Raw genomic sequence first — 5,898 nt, 5'->3', positions numbered from 1 at the left:
GGTCTGCAGTCTATTGGGAACTGGGCCACGCAAGCATTGGTGGCAAGGCTCCATTTGTGCATGCGCAAGATTAAATTGTGTGCACAAAATCATCTCCTTCCCCCCACTCCCACCACCCACCGCTACCAGAGTCTGAAAGTTTGGGGACTGCTGGAATAACAGCAGACAAAAAACAGTGTGGGGGAAAAAAAGCATTCAGACTTTCTTTGAAAGCTCCATGCATTTTAAGATAGGGTTAATTATTCAGGGCTACTATCTCTACCAATCCAAGCATTTGTGGGCATCCAAGTAAAATATTTTGAAATTTCAAAATCTTTCCAGGTGGAAGCACCAAACACTCCAAGAGACTAGCAATCTTATGTGACTTGGGCCATTTATTGATTTATTTAAATTGTTTTCCCATTCTTGGTCCTGTGATACTTGTCAAAATCTTTTGATAATGTAGGCAACTATGTAAAGGTCAAAGTTTTGAATCCCTGATTTCCTGGTGTATCCCCAATCAAGTAAACTACTATAGAAAGTCAGGTTGTTATCAAATGCATATTACAAAAAAAGAAGCAGCATAATCCAGATGTTTAAATTCAGAGGATTATTTTCTCCCCCTATAGCTGTCATTAAAGATTATTTTCCTCACCATAATCTGTTGATAGGAGCAAGCTGTAATGGCAGTGAAAACCCAATACAGTGACAAAATTAAGCACCTGAGATCTTCTCTGGAAGCTTGTCAAGAAATGGTAGGAAAAGAAAAGCTATGCTGGCAAGACACAAGAAAGGTAAGAAGCAAAATGCAGTCATCTTGAATAAAAGGTAGGCAACTACATACATATCACATGCATGATTTATGAATTGTTTCTTGTCTTCTTCTGCATTCTTACTGATTGGCAGTGCTATATCCCTGTACTTTTGCTCTTTATTTCTTGAAAAGTCTCCTTGTTAAGGAAATAAAATGTCTAGATTTCCACTGTATATGTTCAAGTTTGATGGGGCAGAGTAGCACACAAGAGCTGACCTCATTCCAAATCCACAGTCAATGCCACCATCAGTGGTCATGGTTTCCTTGATAACTGCTAGGCGAGATGACTGATTCCATTTTCCTAATATACAAAATGAAGCAATAGTGAATCATCTTTCATGTTTGAAAACATGCTTCCTTCTTAGCTTTTTATTACAGCAGAAATACCATTATCGACACTCCAAGATCAACCAGCAGACCCTCATTTCCATTGTATCATTTATTACACATCCAGAGATTAGAAGAAGAAAACAGGAAGCTGAGACAAGAAAAGGAGGAGCTCATGGACCAGATCCAAATGCAAGATGTGAATGCAGACAAAGAAAAGGTAGTCCAGAATTAGGATTGTTAAACATTCTTGGAAGCACACCAGTTTTTTTTAAAGTAAAATTATATTTTTCTTCTTCCTTGTCTGTTTATGTAGATTATTTTAATAGGTTTCTCATTAGCATCACTTTTGTTTTCTGTGTTGTTTAATATTTATTTTTATAAATTATTTTAGGGTTTATATTGCACTTACTTCATCCTAGAGAACGAGAATGCATTTGAGCAGTTAAGCTACTGCATGCATGATCTTTCTCTTCTATTATTGGTTTATGAAATAATGGAAGACAATTCTTTCTGGTTTCACTGTTATTTTTTGCAGTCTTGGCTCCTAAAAAGCATTATGCAGAAGTTACACTGTTTGTATACCCAGCATAATTTAAGTAAGTGTTTTGCCGCAAAAACCTTTTTTTTCATGTATTATAGACACTGTAGTAGTTATACTTTATGTAACATTTGTACTCTAATATTAAAGCATTTTATACCATAGTGTGTTACTCTATCAGCTTTTAAATCCTGATATTATAGAAAAATAGAGCTGAAGAGATTCCCACTTTGACCTTCCCAAGAATTATAATCCTACCTACCAGATTTTGGATTTTTAGCCACATAATCGAGTCCTTCCCAAGGACCAGAGTTGGGTAGATCTGAATGTTTGATGCCGTTAGATCCGTGATGACGAACCTATGCCACCCGTGCCACAGGTGGCACACGGAGCCATTTGTTAGGGCTCACAAGCCATTGCTCTGTCAGCTCAGCGTGCATGCGCGTGATGGCCAGCTGACTTCTGACTTCTTTTGAGGCTGTTTTTTGCCCTTTTGTCCTACCAGCCCTACGGGCAAACTGGAAGTTCGGGAACGGACTTCTGGTCTGTTCATAGGGCCATTTTTTGCCCCCTGGAGCTTCAGGAGGCTACCTTGAAGCCTCCAGAGGGAAAAAACTGGTCCTACGAGCAAACTGGAAGTGACCTACAGGGAACTCAGAAGTTCAGGAATGGTGACTTCCGGTTTCTCCATAGGACCAATTTTTGACTTCCGGAGTCTTCAGGAGGTTTCCCTGAAGGCTACAGTGGGCGAAAATAGGCCTGCAGACAAGCTGGAAGTCACCATTCCTGAACTTCTGGGTTCCCTGTAGGTCTGTTTTTTGCCCTTCGGAGGCTTCAGGGAACTTCTGAAGCCTCCAGGGGGCCAGGGGGGGGCTGTTTTCGCCCTCCCCAGGCTCCTAGAAAGCCTCTGAAGCCTGGGGATGGTGAATAAACCATGCCAAAAGCAGAGAAGTGTCATGCACACATAGCATTATGGATGTGGGGCACCTGCGCATGATCCCCCTGCACTCCCCCCACTTTTGGCCCAAAAAGGTTAGCCATCAATGCATTAGATGTACCATCACAGGATGGAAGCTGTTCTGAATAAAGTTGTGTTTTGTAGTTGACTGATGGTGAATATGTCAATGCCATTGGTGTTCAAATGGTGCTCCAATTGTTTTGGGATTGCACCCAAGGCACCTATGACTATTGGGATCACCTTTACTTGTTTCTGTCATTCTATTTCTATTTGCAGGTCTTTGTACTTGATTATCTTCTGCATTTCTTTCTCTTCTATTCTGCTGTCTTCAGCTATTGCCACGTCTACTACATAGACTTTTTTGTCTTTCTTATGAACAATTATTAAGTCTGGCATGTTATGCACCAGATGCCTGTCTGTTTGAATTCAAAAGTCCCAGAGCACTTTAACTTCTTCATTTTCTATTACTTTCTCTATTTTATGGTCCCACCGTTCTTGCTTATTTGCTAATAGTATTTCTTGCAGATCTTCCAATGCAATCTTCTTGCAGCAACTAAAAGGTGTGTCTGTGTACATATGTATTTGTGTTTTCTGTTTTTTATTTATTTTATTTATATACATTTTGATATCTCAGCAATTATACAAATAATTCTAATCAAACCTCTGTCTTCTTTCTATAACCTATTCTTCTTAATCATCAAAACCATATGTCACAAAATCATTTTCTTTTTTACACACAAAAATCCATTGATGAATGCCAATAATGATATTTCTCTAATGATCAGTTTTTAATACATTTTCTTGTGCTGTTCAGCTATCAAGGAACTTCGTAGAAGTAGACTGGACCTTGAAAATGTGGAAAAAATGGTAAATATCCAGATAAAATTGCAATGTAATTTTAATTACATTGTGGTCAGCAAAATGCATCAATATTAGATGAAATAAATATTCCACTTCAGATGAAGAATAAACAGGCATGTTAAGTTGCTTATAAAGAATGACAAAGAATAGTTCAACTGGAAGAAAAAAAGTATATTTTCTCGTAGTTCTTTCTACTTCAATTGAAATAGTATTAAACTTTTTGAGTTAGACTGTCTGGAACACCATTTTATTTTGGATTGTTATGAGGTTTGTTTTTAATTTTATATTTTTAAGTGATTTAATTTGTCTTTGGAAATTGGATTGAAAATTTTGTGAGATTCCTTTTCTTGCTTTGCTCAACTAATAATTTTCATGACTAAGCTGACTTAGAGTTAAGCACTAGTAATACTTTGTTGAGTGATTTATTGGTTTCAAAATCCCATCATGTCCAACAGCTGTTATTATAGCAATGAAAATACTTTTAGTAGCCAAAAATAAATGAATTAAGATGAATTGGATAAAGTTTAATTTCTTTCAGGTAACTGAAAATATAGAAGCAGAAACGAATGCAAGAGAAATTAAATCTGACACCATAACACAGAATGGACATGGTTGCTTTGTGGTAAGATTCATCTTCATCTTTCAATGGATGCCAACATCTGGACCTTTTCCCAATCTGTAACAAATCAAGGGTGCTTTGAGCTGGCATCATATGAGATTTTGTTTCAGGAAAACATTTTAAATCCACAATTTCTGTTAAATTTTGTACTAGGTTTGTATAATTTTAGAAAAGCAACCAAATTCAAATTTAAGATAGAAAGACCTTAATTTCATGTAAGAGCACCACTAGGGCATTACTAGCTTAACTTTTAAACCTTGCTTTTTTGTAACATTTTTAATCAAATACTTTAAAGCATGCATTGTTGTTCTTTAAATAGACAATAGGCTAACGCATTTTACATTTTGCTAATCTGGGCATAGTTGTCTTACCATTTTTGAGGCAATATATCAAAACTTCTTGGCATCACTCAGGTGGATATCGAAGACGCACAAGATGATTTACCAGAAAAGAAATTTCTGTTGGAAGTTAAAACCAATCTGGAACAGATCAGATCATCCTTGCAGAAACGAGAGACAGAGCTCAAGGATCTTCTACAAACTGAACATTGGTGCAACCTTCAAATTACAGAAACAGAAATGGTACAATGAGTGGAAAAAGGACAGTATAGATGGGCATCTGCGGGGAGGCTGGTCCCAGAGGTGGAAATGACAAAACAGGCATGAAAATGTCATCATGCATTGCCTTGATTGGCATATTTTCTTCCCTTCTGAGGACGCAAGAGCTTTACTGCACCATACATGATGATCTCAACACAGTGTCCTTTTTATGATGTCATAGTAGTTTGCTGCGGATGCATCCATTAGTATGTACTTCAATATAAAAGATTGAAATATACAAAAGTACCATAATAATCTGGTCCTATCTGGTGAATAAAGTAGGGTTCAGTTTTGTTAGATATTTGTAATTAATTGTCACTAGCTAGACTGTAAACTAGTAATCTTAGGCCCACACCCCATGTAGGCATACATGCCAGGCAGAGATGGGTTACTATGAGTTTGGCCCAGTTTGGCCAAACTGGTAGTGGTATGCCACACCCCCGAAACGGTTACCCAGTCGGTGCTGTTGGCTCCGCCATCTTGTTTTTAAATTCTACGCATGCGCAGAATAATTTTAATTGAACTTGGACATATACACACACAGAGACACAGACAGACACAGACACAGACACAGACACACACACACACACACACACACACACACACACACACACACACATATATATATATATATATATATATATATATATATATATATATTTAAAGTCACAACCCCTGGTATGCCCAAATATGGGAGGAAGATCACACTTCCATTCTCTGTCCTTCGGCTCGTCACAAGAGACCATCCAGACAGAAACCCAATATTTTTTACTGTTGCCTTTTTGTTACATTTGTTATATTTGTGCTGATAAATAAATAAAGGGAGACTAGTATAGATCTATTTCAAGCTATTTAGCTCTCATCAGCTAGCCATACCCTTGCTGGGAATCGAACCTGTGCTGTATTGCATCTTAGGCAGATGTGTTAACCACTAAGCCACAGAGTTCGACTCCTTACCAGCCAAGCCAGGGTGAAAGGTATCTATTTAGAGTTATAACCCCCGGTATGCCCAAATATGGGAGGAAGATCACTACTGCCATTCTCTGTCCTTCGGCTCGTCACAAGAGACCATCCAGACAGAATGGAAGTATATATATGACAGACAACCATGCAATATTTTGCAATTTGTTTGGCATAGGTTTTTTTTTAATATATATCCCTTTCTTAGCCCTGCAAAATAAAATCAGAAGAAGTAAAGGA

General features: G+C 37.7%; 1 long non-coding RNA gene across 1 annotated transcript; it reads right to left on the bottom strand.

The window, feature by feature from the left end:
* Nucleotides 1–356: 356 nt before the first annotated feature.
* On the bottom strand, nt 357–5,243 carry LOC116505295. The gene is made up of 2 exons (XR_004254921.1): nt 4,471–5,243; nt 357–1,094 (listed from the first exon to the last, which is right to left on the bottom strand). It is a non-coding gene; the product is annotated as an uncharacterized LOC116505295 (long non-coding RNA).
* Nucleotides 5,244–5,898: the final 655 nt, after the last annotated feature.

Source organism: Thamnophis elegans, chromosome 3, assembly GCF_009769535.1.
Source record: "Thamnophis elegans isolate rThaEle1 chromosome 3, rThaEle1.pri, whole genome shotgun sequence".
Taxonomy (NCBI): domain Eukaryota; kingdom Metazoa; phylum Chordata; class Lepidosauria; order Squamata; family Colubridae; genus Thamnophis; species Thamnophis elegans.
This window is presented reverse-complemented; position numbering and strand designations above follow the sequence as displayed.